Consider the following 20,541-nt stretch of genomic DNA (forward strand, 5'->3'; position numbering starts at 1 on the left):
CTGAACTCTGCCCTCAGTGTTTGTTAACTTTGGAAGTCATGGCTCTCAAGGCTGGAAGTCAGGGCTGTGCTGTCTCCAGGGAGCCCAGGGGCGTGGCTACCACACTATTGCCTATTATTCTATGCTGGACACTGTAAGACTTGCTCTATTTTCCTGGATTCAGCTATGTCCGGAAAGGGCAGCTGAACCCACTGCTGGAAGGCACATTCCAGAGTTTCCCCAGGAGTGTTTGAGAGCACTATTTTGTATCATGTTATAGTGACAAGGGATATTTCGGTGGATGTTTATAGCCAGCGACCATGAACATTGATGGGTTTTCTGGAGTGGTTTTCCCCAAGATAATCAAATTCACAAAAATGAGACAGCTAAAGACCTACATAGGGAAAACCCATTTCATTACTGATCCTGCAAAATGCAGTCATGCTCCTGTTAAATCTGGAGTAAATAAGCTGTTTAGGACTAAAAGCGTCTGTGGTTGAATTGCTGGCGTGACGCACCGACAGGACCAGCTTGGGTGATGGGTCCCCAAGCCTGAGCCACACGACACACTTCATTTACCCTACATTGATGCACATTGCCCATTACCCTGTAGCAAAAGTCACCTCCCCCATCCCTTTCAAAAGACAGACCCTTAGCCATGCTAACAAAGAGAAGAAGAGAGAGAACTCAAATTACTAGCATACAGGATGAAAAAGGCAATATCACAACAGACACTTCAGAAATACAGAAGCTAATCAGAAATTATTTTGAATCCTTATACTCCAATAAAATAGAAGATAGTGAAGGCATCGAGAAATTTCTTAAGTCATATGATCTGCCCAGATTGAGTCAGGAGAATATAGACAACCTAAACAGACCCATATCAATGGAGGAAATAGAAGAAACCATCAAAAGACTACCAACTAAGAAAAGCCCAGGACCGGATGGGTATACAGCAGAGTTTTACAAAACCTTTAAAGAGGAACTAATACCAATACTTTTCAAGCTATTTCAGGAAATAGAAAAAGAGGGAGAACTTCCAAATTCATTCTAAGAGGCCAACATCACTCTGATTCCTAAACCAGACAAAGACACTTCAAAGAAAGAAAACTACAGACCAATATCTCTAATGAACCTAGATGCAAAAATCCTCAATAAAATTATGGCAAATTGGATACAAAAACATATCAAAAAAATTGTGCACCATGATCAAGTAGGATTCATCCCTGGGATACAAGGCTGGTTCAATATATGGAAATCAATAAATGTTATTCACCACATCAATAGACTTAAAAATAAGAACCATATGATCATCTCGATAGATGCAGAAAAAGTATTTGACAAAGTACAGCATTCCTTTATGTTCAAAACTCTAGAAAAACTAGGGATAACAGTAACATACCTCAACATTGTAAAAGCAATTTATGCTAAGCCTCAGGCTAGCATCATTCTGAATGGAGAAAAATTGAAGGCATTCCCTCTAAAATCTGGAGCAAGACAGGGATGCCCTCTCTCACCATTTCTGTTCAACATAGTTCTCTAAACACTGGCCAGAGCAATTAGACAGACGAAAGAAATTAAAGGCATAAAAATAGGAAAAGAAGAACTTAAATCATCACTATTTGCAGCTGACATGATTCTATACCTAGCAGACCCAAAAGGGTCTACAAAGAAACTATTAGAGCTAATAAATGAATTCAGCAAAGTGGCAGGATATAAAATCAACATGCATAAACCAAAGGCATTCCTGTATATCAGCGACAAATCCTCTGAAATGGAAATGAGGACAACAACTCCATTCACAATATTCTCAAAAAAAATTAAAATACTTGGGAATCAACCTAACAAAGAGGTGAAAGACTTATACAATGAAAACTACAGAATCCTAAAGAGAGAAGTAGAAGAAGATCTTAGAAGATGGAAAAATATACCCTGTTCATGGATAGGCAGAACTAACATCATCAAATGGCGATATTACCAAAAGTTCTCTATAGGTTTAATACAATGCCAATCAAAATCCCAATGGCATTTCTTGTAAAATTAGAGAAAGTAATCATGAAATTCATATGGAAAAATAAAAGACCCAGAATAGCAAAAACAATGCTAAGCATGAAGTGTGAATCAGGTGGTATAGCAATACCAGACTTCAAAGTATACTACAGAGCAATAGTAACAAAAACAGCATGGTACTGGTACCAAAACAGGCGGGTGGACCAATGGTACAGAATAGAGGACACAGAAACCAATCCACAAAATTACAACTATCTTATATTTGATAAAGGGGCTAAAAGCATGCAATGGAGGAAGGATAGCATCTTCAACAAATGGTATTGGGAAAACTGGAAATCCATATGCAACAAAATGAAACTGAATCCCTTTCTCTCGTCATGCACAAAAGTTAACTCAAAATGGATCAAGGAGCTTGATATCAAATCAGAGACATAGCTTCTGATAGAAGAAAAAGTTGGCTAAGATCTACATACTGTGGGGTTGGGCTCCAAATTTCTCAACAGGACACCCATAGTGCAAGAGTTAATAACTAGAATCAACAAATGGGACTTATTCAAACTAAAAAGTTTTTTTTCTCAGCAAAAGAAACAACAAGAGAGGTAAATATGGAGCCTACATCCTGGGAACAAATCCTTACTCCTCACACTTCAGATAGAGCCCTAATATCCAGAGTATACAAAGAACTCAAAAAAATTAGACAATAAGATGACAAATAACCCAATCAACAAATGGGCCAAGGACCTGAACAGACATTTCTCAGAGGAGGACATACAATCAATCAACAAGTACATGAAAAAATGCTCACCATCTCTAGCAGTCAGAGAAATGCAAATCAAAACCACTCTAAGATACCATCTCACTCCAGTAAGATTGGCAGCCATTATGAAGTCAAACAACAACAAGTGCTGGCGAGGATGTGGGGAAAAGGGTACACTTGTACATTGTTGGTGGGACTGCAAATTGGTGCAGCCAATTTGGAAAGCATTATGGAGATTTCTTGGAAAGCTGGGAATGGAACCACCATTTGACCCAGCTCTTCCCCTTCTTGCTGTATTCCCTGAAGACCTAAAAAGAGCATGCTACAGGGACACTGCTACATTGATGTTCATAGCAGCACAATTCACAATAGCAAGACTGTGGAAGCAACCTAGACGCCCTTCAATAGATGAATGGATAAAACAAATGTGGTATTTATACACAATGGAGTATTACTTTGCATTAAAAAATGACAAAATCATATAATTTGGAGGGAAATGGATGGCATTAGAACAGATTATGCTAAGTGAAGTTAGCCAATCCCTAAAAAACAAATGCCAAATGTCTTCTTTGATATAAGGAGAGTAACTAAGAACAGAGTAGGGACGAAGAGCATAAGAAGAAGATTAACATTAAACAGGGATGAGAGGTGGGAGGGAAAGTGAGAGAGAAGGGAAATTGCATGGAAATGGAAGGAGACCCTCAGGGTTATACAAAATTACATACAAGAGGAAGTGAGAGGAAAGGGAAAAATAATACAATGGGGAAAAAGGAATTACAGTAGAGGGGGTAGAGAGAAAAGAGGGGTGGGGAGGAGAGGGGAGGGAGGATAGTAGAGGATTGGAAAGGCAGCAGAATACAACAGACATGAGCATGGCAATATGTAAATCAATGGAAGTGTAACTGATGTGATTCTGCAATCTGTATATGGGGTAAAAATGGGAGTTCATAACCCACTTGAATCAAAGTGTGAAATACAATATATCAAGAACTATGTAATGTTTTGAACAACCAACAATAAAAAAAATGATGACAACTGCATTTGAATCAAATGTATGATATGTCAAGATCATTCTATCGTCATGGGCAACTGATTTAAAAAAAGAAAAAAAATGAAAAAAAAATTAGTTTGCTTATAGGGGAAGAAAAGAGAGAAAGAAGATGTTTATAGAACAGACTGCTCAGCAAAAAAATGAAAACATGTTTCTAACAGGCTCCCATTTCTTCCAGAGAAATAGTTTTTCATGAAGGCCATACATACCAGATATTTTAAAGAATTTCACACACAGCTGTTTAGAATTAATTTCTATAAAGAGCTCACAGCACTGAGAATAGTAAACATGACATATGCAAATAACTTCACATTATGAATACAGTTGGTTATTTTCTTTTTCCATAAACTATGAAAAAGCACAATAAAAATGTCAAACTGCAGTAGAAAAAAATCAGACTCTGGGAAGCTGGGGGAGGGCACTGACGCTGGTCTTTATTAAAGTGTGCACCTGCTTATCCTCTGAGTCATGGTGCAGGAGGCTGCCACTCGCTGGTGGACTTCTGCGGCCTCTCCCTCCTGTCAGCTCGGCTGAAAGGTACCCAGGGACCTCTGTACTTCTTGGCCTCAGCCACCAGTGCCCTCCACCACAAAGTGAGCTCGGAGGGAGTCTCATGATTGGCTCTCCAGAAGTTCCAGGCGGCTCTCCTCACTCACTGAAGGAAGGGAGCCATCGCAGCCTGCTGCCCAACGCACTCCCATTGGGGAAGGGTTGCTTTGCACCCAGGAGGCCACCATCTCTGCTTTGAGAAAACCTTCCTGGAACGTCAAAGCCTGCCCTTGTTTAAGTCCCCACTAGATGCCAAGAAGAGGGTGCTGTGATGCCTAGGCTGTTCCTCTGAGAGCCCCCGGCTGGCCCCCACCCGCCTGACTCATGTGCCGTCCATGTCCATGAAGGTGCGCTGAAACCACCTGCAGACTGAGTGAGAGAACATGAGATGGCACTCTTTGCCCCTTGTGGGCAATAATGGTGGGTGGTCTTGTCCCAGAAGGTGGTGAGAGTGTAAGAATTGGGGACCCTGAGCACAAGGGGGTGGAGAAGAGCTCGCCCCGCTATGCAGAGCCGACAGTGGCCACAGATGGGTAAAAGTCAACCCGTGAGTGTCCTTTGCCTACAGTTCACACAGCATAGATGTTCCTGGGTGTAAAACACTGGGTGTCCCAGGCAGACAGTAGACCCAGCCAGGAGCAGGGGCAGAGCCTCTGCCATCTCCTGCCTGTCTATGCTTCCTGCCCGTCAGCAGCAGAGTCTCCTTTAATCATTTGGGATAAGGATTTTTATTTCTGCCCTATTAATTTAGAACCAGCATAATTTTCTTTCCTTCAATAATATACTGGAAGTCGGAGAATCGTAGAGCAATGTGTTCACATTCAAAGACTGACATCCAGTTGCATGCTTGATGTTTGTGCGTTAGTCAAATATAGGGTACAAATGAAGATGCTTGCAACTTAGAAACTGGGGAAAAAACTCTGATGCACCAAATCCCCAAAATACAGTTGAGAAAGTGCTTCACCAACAGGAAGAGTAAACCAAGAAAGAGACCTGGGATGCAGGAAGCAGGAACCCTAAAGGAGGAGTGTCCCTGAGGTGGGGTAGCGGAGCCTGGGCAGCTTGGCACAACCTAGGGGGACAAGAAGCAAGAGATGGAGCAGAGGATTCTTCAGCCATGGAGATGGCACATAGATGCCCTGGCTGAGGAAGAGCACCGAGTTATCAACCTAGAGGGACAGGAAGAATCCCAACAGCTAAAGATGGAGGTTCACTGGAGGTCCTCTGAGCATTGGCAGTTTCCTGAACACAGACAGAACCCAGGCCTGGTGTGACCGAATCTCAGTCTGCAGCCCAAGGATGGGGACAAGGGCATGCATGAGGTCGGGGAGGGACATGACAGGATGCTAAAACCACATCCCAGTACTGGGACACTGATAGATAAGAACAGGGAATGAGTTCAACATGCAGTTCAGATATTTTACAGTCAGTACTAGGATGGTCTCCGCCATGTGCTGGAATGCTTCTGTGGAGAAAAACATTGAGGAAAGTGGAGGCAGAATCTGTCCATTGTCAGGATGTGCTTTATAGATCTGTCAATCTGTCGACCCCCCACCAAGTGCAAAATGGCTTGGGTAAAACTAGGAACAAGGCCAACTAATGTAGAATTAGAAGAGCGCCTCAAGGCCCCCTCTGTGAGGCGAACAGAAACACGCAGCCCTGTGGGCTTTACAAGGACATTGTCCTTGTTCCAGAAGATGCTGGTGCCTGAGGAGGATGTGGGAGGAAGAATCTAGAGTGGGTGGCAGAGGAAAAGAAGTCAACGTGGACAATGGAATTACTGTAATGTCAGAGGAGAAGTGCGATTAGATATTTGCACCTTAGCCCAATTATCCCCAAATAGTGGGAAGGAGAAAATTGTCACTGAAATAGGAAAAAAGAAATTTGAACACGGTGGAGAAGATGCCACAGTCTGTGGGACACATGGAGCTCCCGCAGACCCTGGGGGAAAGGCAGGCACATAGGTAACGCAAGAGTGGTTCAAGTTGGGACCGAATGCTGGCCCTGATTCATATTTTGTACAAATAAATTTGTTCTGATGTTTGAGAAGTCAATGCGCAGGCAGCTCCCAGCAACACATGGGCACTAACCTCTGTTGATGCTTCTACACTGGGCAGGAGGACGGCCTTTGTTTGCAATCGGTTCGGGGTTTTCCAAAACAATGGTGAAGGCTTGGGAGAAAACCAGGGTGTCCCCTCCTGTAACTCCTCCAAGCCACACTTGAGCCAGGGTTTGCTTGAGGTGGTGGAGGGCAGAGAGTCTAGAGGAGACAAACAGGCACCTGGAGGGCAGGAAATCTCTGAGCCCCGGATATGGGTACTGGGGCCCAGGAGTTCCAACCAGAGGAGAAACTCAGGGTGAAGGATGCAAAGCCACAGGCCTGCAGGGGCGACTATTCTTGAAATCAGCAGTTTCCAGGGCTGATCCGTGGTGGTGTCTTCAGGAAGCCACAGGTACAAGAAAAGATCCTTTTTCTTCTTTGCTGCCGCAGTCTGGCTGCAGCAAAATAACTGGGGAGTGACGAGCAACTTGTGTACATTGATAAGCAGGAGTTGGAGCCGTTTATTGTAGCACAGGAGGGGTATATATACACACTACACAGCTTATCTTAATTAACATAAACTCGATACAGCAGTCAACCAATAAGGAATCTCCACACTTAATGGCTCACTGGCATTACTTCACAAACCACTCCCTCTGGCAAAATGCCAGGCGCCATCTTGACTTGTTTACAGACCCTAACATTTTGCTACAAATGAAATGAGACAGGCAGGAAGATTTGTCACAGCAACCATGGTGTCTGCCCTGCCCAAAAGAGACTCCAGAGCTCAAATGCCCCCAGGGCCATCAGAAAAGCAGGTGAGAGCTCCAGGTGTTCCAGAGACACAGGAACTCCAGACATGTGTGCACAATCATCATGAGTGTGAATTCTGACTCCTGTTCTTCAAACGCTTGGTGAACCCCCAAAACATACAAACAGATGTGCAGAAGAGGCCAGGCACCAAGAGCACTGACTTCCTCCTCTCAGTCACAGACGAGGAATCATTTGTGACACTTCTGCCATTTGGGTTGGACGTGACCCCTAGAGAAGGGGAAGGCGTGTCCAAGCTCACTGTCAACTTGAGGTGATCTTGTGTAGATCCCATGTCTTCAGTCCTGTACCCTCCCCACGGAGGACGGAAGGGCCAGAGAGCACCAGTGAGCATGTCCTGTACAGCGGGCAGCTGCAGGCCCAGGTCTGGACAGTGCCCTAGGGTGCTCCTAGGATGCATGGACAAACATGCACACACACACACGTACACTCACACACACTCGCACACACACACTGGATTTACTTTGTGAACTGTTTAACTGTAGTACTCTTATAGGAGTTAAAAGCATTATTTTTAAGGACATTAACATTTATGATATGATTCATTTTACCATGATTTGTAGCATTCACTCATTTTAATCAAGAAGCCTCAGTAATGGGCTGCTGCAGGCTCTCGGGGTGAGGAATGGGCCTTCCATTCCCCAGTATTGTCCTCTGTAAGATGGGGATGGTGTTGTTACCCTTGTGCTCTGGGGACAGATGAACAGGTGATGCTTCGCTGTTAAATCTCCCACGTGCACCAAAAAAAGAATGCAGATTTTTCACATTAAAATTTTAATAATGTGTTTTAATCCCAAAAAGAGAAAAAATAGGAAATTCATTTTCTTCCAACGGTGTAAGATAATGCACAGGACATGACTGTCTTTATTTTACTTTAGTCAAAAATAAAATCATATCCATAAAAAGAGGCATGTCCCAATTCCACATCCTTAGAAGAATCAGCTTCAATTGCTAGTAATTGGTTTAGATGTCAACTCTGCATATCACCTGGTTCCTCTATTGAGAGGCCATGGCGCAAACACACATGACCCCACCAGAAAAGAGCCTCAGGAAAAATCCTTCCTGTAGCCTCAGGGGATTTAAAATTGATCTCCTATAGCTGTCCCACTGTTATATTCTTAACGATGGACAAAATGATTCCTTTCAATTTTGAGCCCAACTGTTTTGAGGACATGGGGTTAAGTTATGTTGTTATTTTCAGAGTGGACTCTCAGGTATATTTCATCTTTCCCTGGTAATCCCACTGCAGAGGAATCAAAGACACTGTGACATTCATTTTGGAGTCATTTGTGTGCTGTAAGCCCTGATATTTCCAGTGATCAATCACATATCCTAACTAGACAGTCACCAGGCCCACCTTCTCACCTTCCTGGATTCTCTCAAGAGGATTCACACCTGAGAGACCCGTACATGAGAGGGGAAGCCAGTAGAACCAGCCAAAGCACCCACCAAAGAAACCGAGGTCTGCCTTCTCCGTATCTCCAGCTGAGGCTTGTCCCCAGCTGGAGGAACCAGACAGTAATGAATGCCTCTGGCCCTGAGGTCCTGGGTCTGCAAGGGAGGAGGTGGCAGGTGAAGGAAGAGCTGCCCCCAGTGGGTGCAGACTGGGAAAAGATGAAGAGAACGTGATGAAGGCGATGAAAGTGGCATCCTTGGATGATAAACTCATCACAACCAAAAAATAAAAACAAAAACCATCAGGGTTCAATGCAAAACACTACTCAAGGAGGGGAAACAGGGAGAGCTTTTCTAGTTTTCAGAGCTGACCTTAGAGCACAGAGAGGGCAGACGCTGGATGCATGAAAAGGAGCTGCTGAATCCTGATGGACCAGAGGTCACTGACTTGGTCTCCACCCCAGCTCCAGTTTACCAAGGGCCAAGAGATATTTATGATAATTAGAACTTTACTTGAGGCTCAAGTACATTCACACAGTCAAAACAAAACACTCCCTAGGTGAACATGTGCCTCCTACAGACACCTCAAATCAGTGTTGATTGAGAAATGTTAGAAACAGGGATGAGACCAGGTTCAAACTATGCAGATGGAAGTTACAGCATGTTCATTTTCATGCATGATACATGCTGCAGATGGTCTCAAGAAAGCAAACCACACACTTCAGTCATGCTGATGGGACGGGGGGATGAGAGCAGAATAGGAGATAATTTAAATTAATAGCATAAATAAAACAAGAGCGGGGCCTTGCATACTTCAGCAATGAAAACGAACATGCTGTGAACTAAGAGGTTTAACTCCATTCCGTCTTCAGTCCAATTTCTAAAAGTAGAATGAAGATAAAATCATGGCAGATACATTCTACCTGCACCTAGATGTGGGGACATCCTTGTACTGAGCTCACATGGCCAGATGGTCAAGTAAATGAAATCTCTTCCTCAAAAAAGAGAGAGAGGCTAGAACAGAAGAGCCATCTCTGGCCTTTAGAACAAAGCCTCGTCTATAGCAAAAACAGAAGTCGTGGCCAAGACAGAAGCCACAGAGCCAGTTGCCTCCAGGGCCAGGCAGGTTATAGAGATGAAGAACACTAAAGAGTGTGAGACACAGGAAATGGGGACTCTGGCTCACCCAGGGCTTCCGTGCCAGCTGAAGAGGGCAGAGGCGACCACCTCACCCCCAGCTGATTCAGGCGGGGTGGCATGCATGCCCCTTAGTACCACTTATCTGATTTTTATTTTAATGTTAGATAGTCTGTATTGAAGGCAAGCTCTTCAGTACTGAAAGTGGTAATGAATGCAAACTTTTGTAAACCTGAGGCATCAACTGTGAGCTCACTTCATCCAACTTATCCTCCATGTTTACAGCCTCTGATGTAGAGGAATTCTCTGAGCCTTTTCTGGTATCTTCTGGGGATGTGGCTTTCACAGACATGCATGCTGTGCCTGTACATCAATCCACGTGTTAATGAAATTCTCTTTTAAAAAGTGCCTTCAGTGTCCTCTAAGATGTTCCAAGATGGAGGCGCACCAGGCAGAGTTCTCCAGAGCAGCATCTCTGAGGGAGTCAGAGGGCAAGAAGCTCAGGCAATGAAGCTCCAAGACTAAGTTGCAATTCAATGTCCCAATCCCAGGAGATTCTTGGGGGCTGAGCTGCCTCTTCACAGCTACCCTGAGCAAAGAAGTTGCAACAGAATCTTCTTTCTCTGTCTACCATGATGGATGCAGCTGCCCAGGTGCTGAACATTGAGAGATGGTTCCCTTTGAGCAGAGCAATCCCCAGAGAAGGACCTATCTCTGAGCTAAAGCTTGGTTGCTCCTGATGAGAGTCCCATGTGGAAACATTAGAGTGTCCACTATGCATCGTACCCAAGGGTGGGGAGACCAATTCCAACTGATAAGACTGGTGTTCAAAAATATACTTTTTGGCCAATTTAACTCTGTAAACTGTTGGTGAAACAGAAAAGAGTCTACAAATCTCCATATATAATTCCCTGAGTTTCTTTCTCCTGTGTGTTTTGGGAAACTGGGGCTTCCCTCTGGGGTTTATTTTTGACTGGGCCTGAAAATTAATTTGGCCCAGGCAGATTGAAAGGAGAGACGTGTGCAGACTCATCCACACGAGTTCCATGGGGTGCAGGAGCCTCATCCAGAGGTGAAGACAGAACAACCGCTGCTCTCCTGGGCTCTGCATCCTAAGGATGGGGTGGGGTTGGTCACCTGTGGGTTTCAGGAGGTGACCTTTGGAATTTGGTGTCAGGAAGTGAAATTGGAATTTCATATGTTGTTTTTAAGGGACAGAAAGGAGGTTTGAATGATTCCTCTTGCTACCTGATGCTTTTCAAGTGCCTTTAGTTCAACATAGCCAGAATGGCATGCCTTCCTGTATCTCCATGCTTTGAGGTGCTGGGGGTGGATCCCAAGGCCTCACAGAGCAACCTTCCATCCCCAGATGGTATATGTTTAATCCCTTAATTACTTTAAGTCACACGCATGCACACGTCATTGTGTGTTTTCACTCACATTCTAACTCACCTTCTCTTCACCCACCATTGATGTTGATGTGTTTTGGGTCCCTCCTGGCTCACAGAAGCCCTCTCAGTTGCCTTCCTCTTCATCTTGGTAGTGTGTGAAAAGTTATCGACGGACTTGTTATCTGGAGACATATGTGGGCTGTTATGGTTCGGATGTGAGGTGTCCCCCCAAACTCACGTGTGAGATAGCCCAAAAACTTTCAGAGGTGACATCATAGGGGTATGAGATCCCTGACCTCATCCGTGGGTGAATCTTCTGATGGGGGTGAGCTGGGGGGTAACTGAAGGTGGGTGGGCTGTGTCTGGAGGAGCCAGGCATTGGGTGTATATTTTTGTGTGTTGAGCTCAACGCTCTTTGTCTCCTGGTGCCTTGTCCTCCACCCCATTCTTCCACCATAATGTTCTGCCTGACTTCGAGCCCTGAGGAATGGAGCCAGCTGTCCATGAACTGAGACCTCTGAAACCGTGATCCCCAAAGTGAACTTTTTCTCCTAAAATTATTTTTGTGAGGTCTTTTGGTTGCAGCAATGAACTAGCTGACTAAACCACTGGCCTCAGCCACAGATGCCATCTTCATTACCCTGGGGCGTTCCCCTGTGTTATGTCACACCCATGCTTGCTATATAGAGGTCAGAATAATTACGAATTATTCTGAGTGTCTCTGCCTTTTCCTGTTACCCAGAGGGTTCACTGGCTAGCAGACACATCCAAAAATGGCACCCCGGGACTTTAGGGACTGAAGCTTCATCTCTTGACCATCCTGAGGAAGACTATCTGAGGACAACCTGGAGGGTCTCACTCCATATTTGCTCCTGGAAGGTTCCTTGGCATGGTACACTCACCATGAGCACTAACACACAAGGTCATGTCCACTGGCTGTGGAGAATCACCCACCTGAGCAAGTTCTTGTTCCTTCCTGATGTGACTGTGGTGACATCCTCCACTCCTTGATTCCACCCACAGTGTTTGGGGCCCGAGGTCTCATGCTGTGAAGTCCTGGCTATTACATCCTCAGGGTGTTCCCCGTAGGGCCACACCTTCATGGCCTCACCTGGAAGGCCCCATCATACTTCATAAGCACAGACCAGTTCGTTGTGGAGATCGTGACCTGGAGCTTCTGTAAGAAATGAGCAGGGGACCTCTGCAGCTCCGTCCATCCTTTTCATTTCCCCAGTGTGCACAGATGCCCATTGCAATCCTCAGATCCCCAAAGACATGCCCAGCGTGTGATTTGCATAACTGTGAGCAAGGTGCTTCCTTTCAACTGTCTCTTTAGGTCTTTTTTCCAGTCTCAGGGCACCTACCTGCCTGCCAAGATGGGGAAATGAGCTCCTCTGGAATTTTAATGTTGTATGGATTATTTGGCAGATCAGCCCAACATGGAAACTGTAGAGATTCAGTTAGACACACCTTTGCTGTAAGGTTTTGTGCTTCAAAGAGGCATGGTCAGGAGGCACTCATTCTGCTCTCTTTGTACCTTTAACCCACCTGCCACTTTAAACAGAATCCCCGAACACGAGATGCCTGCACTTTGAGGTCTCCTTCTGAAAAGTGCAGCAAATGACCCTGCTTCCCGCAGAGCCCTTCCCAGGTCCTAACTAGCCACAAGGTTCTCCTGTGCTAAGGCAGTAAGGACCTTGGCAGGGAGAAATACCACCTGAGAAATGGCCCCAGGGACCAGAGAGAAGGATGGGGGTTTTCCTCATGTCCTATATCGAGTGACACACTATTATCACTGATTATTTAATAAAGGAGCCACAACAACTGCTCCTGTCATCATACGGGAATGTCTTCGAGCTGAAATGGAGCTGTACCTGTCCTTCATTGGGTGGGTGGAAGCTGAAGTTGTATTACCCTAAGGACTCACCTCGGGCTTTGCTGTCCTCGGATTGGAGGGCGACCTGGAGAGGTGGATTTCGGCACCTGTGGGTGGCCATACCAGGAATCAGACGGGATTTCAAGCTTCTCATTGCTTGTGGACACCATCAGTTTCTCTCGTGGGCACAGGTGTGAGCAGGACTGTGAGACCAGAAGTGATTTTCAGGTTCTTATTGACTGGAACATGTGTGATATGGCCGGCAGCTGCCCCTTGGCTTCAATCACGAGGTGTTTAAGGAAAAATCCTGCCGTCCAGACAACTTGATTTTCAATCTGTGCCTGGGGAGAACAGGAGCCCCCCACACACACACACACTACTCACTTGTGGCGGTATGTACCATGTCGCCCAGTCTCAGAACACTAAGGTCGACTGGTCCAATGCAGAGCTAAGAGTGAACCCCCCCAACACCAGGACAAAGGACTGAGGAGAGACGGCCTCACACCCATGCATGCAACAGCCCGGAAGGTGCAGTGGTGGCTCCTGTGTGCACAACCTCAGAACACACTTTGAGAAGCATCCAACCTTTGCAGTGAGGACATTCAATTCAGGAAGACATGTGGGCACTTTGCATGTTATGTATTTTTTTAAGTGCTAGAAATCAAACATTAATTTAAAATGAGTTTAGGAATGAATGCCAGTCAGTCTGCTCAAAGAGAAAACAATCAGAAGCAGAGACGGTTTGATGAAGTTCAGGAAGACCCAAGGTGACGTTTGTGTACATGCTGGCTTGCACTATTAGGTAGGTGTCAGCTATGAAAACGATGAAGACGTCAAAACCAGGAAATGCTTGAAGCAATACTAACCCCCAGCTTAGTACTTGAGGCAGCGCAATGGCAACTTATTTATTGGGGCGCATTTCTAGTGCACATCACATCATGGTACCATGTTTATTGTGTATTGAATGAATGAATGATGGGAAAATATTTACATGCCAGTATGTGAGCATATCTGCCAAGAAGGACGAACAGAGTTAGAATTTTTACACAAAATATGATGCACCATCTTGTGCCTCATTACTGACTTAATAACGCTGACTTACATAGATACAGTCTGGCCTTAAGAGAATAGCTCTCTGTGTCTATTATGGGATTTCTAAATTGGAAACCTCAAGCATTACTCTAAGGACACTTGGCACATGGGCTTCGGGGAAGGAGGGGAATGGTGTAATCGAAGCCTTCGTGGGCCAGACTGATGCTGCTTTTTGCAGCCTCGAGGTACAAAGGCGGCTTTGGCCCTGTGTGTTTTGAGTTGATATTTGCTTTTTGAAAAATCATTTTTCTCTGTGCTTCATTTTTTCAGCTTATTCATTGGGTAGAGGAGTGTGATTTTTGATTATTGACGAAAAATAATGTGTTCCTCTGCAGCGTCCTATATTTAGCTTCTAGATGTGATTGAAGTCCAAACAGAAGAGGAGAAAAGCGAGAATTCAAACACAACTACAGAAATAAGGGCTGAAAAGTTCCAGATTTTATGAAAAGTGTGAAGCACAAATTTAAAACAATGAATAAACCCCAAGCAGAAGACACAGAAAGAGAAGTATTTTGGGATCCAGCACAATAAAATTTGTTTAAAAAAGTGATATCTTGAAAGGGTGTGTGAGTGTGTATGTATGAGAGGGTGAGTGAGTGTGGGTGTTTGTGGGGGTCATGTGAGTGTGTGTATGAGTGTGTCTGGGTATTTGTAGGTGTGTATGTTAGTTTGATTGTGTGTTCTTGAGATATGTGTGAGTGTATTTGTGAGTGTGTGTGTGAATGTGTGTTTTAGTGTGCATAGAATGTGTGTTATTATGTGTGTGTTTGTGTGCGTGTGTGTGTGTGAGGGTATAAGAGCCTTTTGGGGTGTGTGTATTTTATGCAGGGAAAGAGAGAAAACTAGAAAACAAAATGAAGGAAGACTTTCATTGGAAACCACACAGTGGAATCATATAGAATAAGATCTTCAAAGTGCTGAGACATTGGAAAAGAGTCTCCCCGGGTCGGTGACACAGCCCAGATGTGTTTCTAAAAGCACAGGCAAAACCATACTGTGTGGCCGAAGCCTGGGAGCTGGGCCACAGCAGAGTGCCCTGCTCTATGGAAATATGAGGTGGAGGGCTCTCTGAGAACAGAACTGCCTAGGCCTTAACCAGGTTGGCAAGCACATGGGAAAGCATTCTCTCATTTTTCAATTAATACAAACGTTAATTGCAATCTTAAAGGATAGTAAGATTAATTAACTCGGGGACTTAGGCATGGAGGTAAAATGTGTGACAAAATTGGCAGAAAGAACAAGAGGGGAGATACGGAAGTGGGGTCCTTGTGAGAGAGTCACCTGACTGCTGGATACCGAGTGACCGGGGAAGGTTTACAGCCCCTGGTCTCCCTTCTCACACTTACTTTGTTGCTCTGTTTCCATGTAAGTTCTAGAACTGGCTTGACAACCCTACAAAGAGCAGCTTTTGAAACCTTGGCTGGGATTTCATGGAAGCCCTCTGTCACTTTAGGGGTAATTTTAGGAGATCTCCCAACCAGAGGCTGGGGGTCCTGAGCCTGGCCTGGACCCTCTGCACTCAGTCCTTTCATTTCTCTCAACAGTTATTTTTTTCCAAGGTCTCGGACACTGGTCCTTCACAGGGGCTGTCACTGACGTGCTCAATATTTGGGATGTTATTTGAAATGCTGTGGTTTTCTTAGGTATTAAATTCAGATTGCTAATTGATGTGAATACTATGTATAAACTGTGCTAACCAGCAACATGCAGGGTGTGTGTGTGTGTGTGTGTGTGTGTGCGTGTGCATGTGCCCATGGTCAGAGGAATGGTCAGAGAGTGGAACAGAGGACGTAAATGCATGCTGACATGTACATAGCTTTGATAAACCTGACAATGTGACTCGATAGGAGACACAGCCTAGCACAACTGGGTGTCCTTGTACAAAATAAATAAAACCCAACCGTCACCTCCGTCAGACTCCAAGGTTAACTCTGGATGGAAAAGGTGATGTTATTTTACAGTTCCATTGAATCATAGATATGAATACATGGCCCTCGGGCAGGCCACGATTGCATAAGCAGGTCACAGAAGGCAAGAAACGCAAAGGAAAGTGGGATCCATTGGCCTTTGTCAAGATGTAAAATGCCTGTGCTCCTGGTTTCAAGATGTCATCCTGTAAATTAAATGGAGGCCTCAAACTGGGACAAGTCACAGTGCAAACCCCTGACAAATGACTCACATCAGAATATGCAAAAAAGTCCTAAGTCTCAGCAAGCAGACAAACACCTGCAGAAGCCAACACAAGGAAAAGCATCATGACAACCAGGGAGCCAGGAAACCTAAAACCTGGCCATCAGGAAAACTGAATCCGCACAGCGGGGTGCCATGACAACCCATTAGGATTTAAAAAATTGATAACATCAATTGCTAGCAAGAGTGTGAAGCGGTGAAGCATTTGAACACTACTGTGTTGCTCATGGGGATGTGAAAAATAGGCGACGACTCTTTAGAAAGCCGTTTCTAAGCAGTTAGCCATGTTCTTAGCTCACCACCACTTTTAGTTATACTCTCAGGAGAAATGAAAGCACATGCCTACATGGTGACTTGGGTCTGAATGTTCATATGCTTGAGGCCAAAAATTGGACTCCATTCAAAGGTCCGTAAGTCAATGAATCCATCAGTGAATAGTGTATGTTCACACAATGGAATACTACACAGCAAGGAAAAGAAACACATGGCTGACAAACATCATGAGAGAATCTCAGAAAGGTAAAGCTGAGAGAAGAAAGCCAGCCCAAGCATTGTTTTGAGCCCTCCAAGAAGCAGACAGTAAGATGTGATGAGAATGTGCTAAAGGTGAACTGGGTGAAAGTCCTTAAAACAGGGGTCAGAGCAGAAATCAGCAGGTGGCTTCAATATGATGAGGCCTGGTGCTTGAGATGGAGAGCGGGAGGGAATGACATTTTGAGGAAGAGACTTAGACTGATGACAACGTCATTCTAAGAAATTTTTGTCTTGAGGGATGGACCCACAGTATCACTGGGGCTGAGCTCTAGGCTGGGTTACATGCTGGGGAGACTGGGGAAGGGTGGCCTCAGCCAGCAGAGAGCCCAGAGGTATGATAGCTGGGACTTTCAGCCTCTGCTGCTCCCACAGCTGGAGGGCGAGTGCTACCGTGTGATGTCTGCCACAAGCACGTGTCATGGGACCCCCACTCCTGCGACTCTCCAGGACCGAGCTTGACCTTTAGTGAAATAAGCAGGTCAGAGTGGGGGAGTGGGGCATTGGGAAGAGGCCTGTTAGGCCCTGGGACAGCAAACCCTGTGGGTCTGGGTGGTATGGGGCTCACGTGCACCTTCGCAGGAACTCACTGCCACACTCAACACCAATGCTGGTGAATCACACCTCGGCCAAGCTAATTGTAACAGAGCTGGGCTGCGGAGGAACAACCGGTTTCTAGGCCAAACTGTCAGCGGGTTCCACCCGGAGGCAAGCCAGTTGCAAGCTCGGTACCGCATCACGTGCAGGTGAGGGGACATATTTCAGCTCTTCTGCCTGGATTCATTCAGTCTCACTGTGTAGGGCGTACCTACTCGTACCTGGGACAGCAAGGTCACTCCCAGGTGCAGTTCCGTCCTCCCAGCTGGGGCAGGGGGCAGAGGAGGGATGGTGGGGTGTGGCAGGGAGGTGAGGCCTTCGGGGCTGCTCTGCAGGCCACAGTGCTCAGGGACGGCCTGCCTGCCTGCCAGAGCAGTGGCCTGCGTCCCAGTGGACAGGAAGCTGGTGAGACAACCTGGCAGGATCTTGGAGCAGAGGGAGGTCCCTGTGCCCAGGACCCGGGCAAGAAGGAGCCTAGGAGTCTGGGACCAAGGGGGCCCACAGGGCAGACGGAGTAAGGGAGGCCAGGCCCAAGCTGCATCCTGGGAGTCCCAGGAGTGGAAGGCCAGGCGCGAAGGCACCAGATGTCCTGGCAGCTGTGGTGTGACCTCCGTCCTGTCTGAGCCCGGGTGCTGGCTGTGTGGAACTCTGCTGGATGGCAACACCAGGAGTCTTCTCTGTCCCTGGGTCAGCTCCCCTGTGACATGACCAGGCTGGGAGCCAGACCTGTCCAGGTCACGGGGTCCATACGGTCCCCCTTTCTGTCTTCCCCTCTTGCCCTGCTCCTTCCCCTGGTCTCTGCTCATCCTCTCCACAGCTGCTCTCCGGCTGCCTTCAGGTCCTCACCAAGGGGACAGGTGCCCTGGGTTTGCTGATCACAGAAGGAACCCAAGCGGACACAGAATGGGTGCAGCCAGGGGACCGACCATGGCTTCCTGATGGGCGTCTCACCCTCCATCATGCTGGGGAAGTGGTCCAGCCACTCACTGCAAGTGCAAATAGAAAACTGTGACCAACACACACGCACACACACACACACACACACACACACACACACACACACACACACACATACACACCTACACACACACCCCTACACAACTGATGGATATGTTCCACATGAATTTAAAATAAATAATTGTTTCTGTTTGCCCAGTTGAACCTCAGCACCTGGGCAAGGGACAGGTGGGGCCTATGGTGGTCAGAGCAGTCAATCCTGACAGCCAGAGATGCTAAGACCACACAAGGCATCAGTACTGAGCGTACCTCTCAAGCCAACGTCCCCTCAGACCATACGACCCCAACAGCAGAACGAGAGAGAGCCCTGCTCTTGGCTTGGTAGCTTCCGTGCGTCCACTGCATGACTGACATGCTTTGAAACCCCCGTAGTCATCTTAAATCGTCCCAAACTGGACACCTGACCTTTTTCTTCGTCACTGCTCCTCCCCTGTCTTGCCAACAATAAGTCGCAGGCAGGACAGGTGACCACTTGCAGAGGCCCAGAAATCCCAGGTGCTCGTGAGCATTAGAGGCTCTGTTGGTGCAGATGGCAGGAGACGGGGACTCCTCAGGCTTCCATTCCCTCTGGGGTGGGAGGGCTTGCCCTTCTTACCAGTTCCCACGTCGTACGTGGGGTCAAGAGGAAGCACCTTAGAGTCTTGTGCTCCATGAACCTCAGCCCGCCCTATGGTCTCTGGGTCTTGCCCTCCTCACCCTGGGGCTGCTGCAATGGTGGTCAGTCACCCCGGTGCAGGAGGGGCACCTGACAGTCCCTGGCTGTTGCTTTTGCATCTCCCCTTTATTCCCTACAGCAGCCACAGGGCTGCTTCCTAAATGCCATACAAACAGCCTCACTCCTCTGCTCCAGACTCTCCAATACCTTCTATCCACCCAGAACAGAGCCCAGAGCCCTGATCATGTCCTATAGACCACGGGGTGGAAGCTGAGTGGGAAATGGGGTGCCCGGGCTCCCCAACTTGTTTTCTTGGGGCTGTCAACAGAGCAGAGATTCAGACCTTGTCCTCTGGTGCCGCCCTGGTGGTGGGTGAGGCTCTGCCCTCAGGCACTGTCCCCAGAGTTGACCCTCCTGTCCCAGCAGAACAGAAAGCCAGAAGCCTGGAACCTGGTCTCCTTCCTGGTTCATTCAGTGACAGACTGGCAGCTGGAGGACTGGCCACATGTCGCACAGAGACCAGTGACTGTTGAGTGTGCCTCCTTCCTGCCCAGCAAGCTTAGGGCCTCACCAGGTGCAGAGCCATGCAGGGCTGGCTCTGCAGAGTGTTTAGGAGGCAGCCGAGTCTTGGTAGGAGGGGACGTTGTTCCCTTCTGCTCTCTTTCCCAAGTTGAGTTGAGTTGGCATCTGAAAGAAGAGCTTCCACATTAAAAGGAGGAGACAGAGGGCAATTGTAGTGGTTACCACAGCATCGATGCCCACACCCACCATGTCCACCTGGTGGCGGGTTCTGTCTGAGGTTGTGCCTGCAGGTCCTGAATAATAAAAGAGAAGAGGCTGAGACTCGGTTCCAAATGAATTTAAAATAAACAATCGCTTCTGTTTGCCCCAGTGCCGTTGGCGGGTTGCCAGTGCCTCACTATGGAGAGTGTGTTGCTTTTCTACCTTACAGTCGGTTGTCAGAGACAAAGTCACCTTGAGGCCCTTGTCCACCTACCTGGCCATTTTCTTCTGAAAGATCGCTGCTCCCCCACTTCCACCTCCTGGGGTTCCCCGTTCTTACGGGGAGTTGCTCTGCGAGGAGGAAAAGAGCGCTATCCTCAGCCCTGGGTTCCAGGTCTCTGAACAAGACATTCTAGAGGTTCGCTGTGCCACGTTGCTATTTTTCAAACCCCTGTGGCTTCCCTCATTCACATCACCTTTCTGGCTCCTCTGGGTACTCGGATAGTAAGCTTCACCCCCAGGTTTCAGACACCTGCCTCTGGACTCTGCCTGAGCTGCTTCCTGGTCCCATAGGCTGGGTCTCAGTTTGGGAGACAATATAAGGAGGGAACGGAGTCTTTCACACGCTCCCATCCTAGACAGTCAGGCTTCAAATGTCAAAGAAAACACAAAACCATAGGTTGGTGCTTTTCTTACTTATCTCCATCAGCATTGTGGAA

This window comes from Ictidomys tridecemlineatus (genome assembly GCF_052094955.1).
Source record: "Ictidomys tridecemlineatus isolate mIctTri1 chromosome 1 unlocalized genomic scaffold, mIctTri1.hap1 SUPER_1_unloc_1, whole genome shotgun sequence".
Taxonomy (NCBI): Eukaryota; Metazoa; Chordata; class Mammalia; order Rodentia; family Sciuridae; genus Ictidomys; species Ictidomys tridecemlineatus.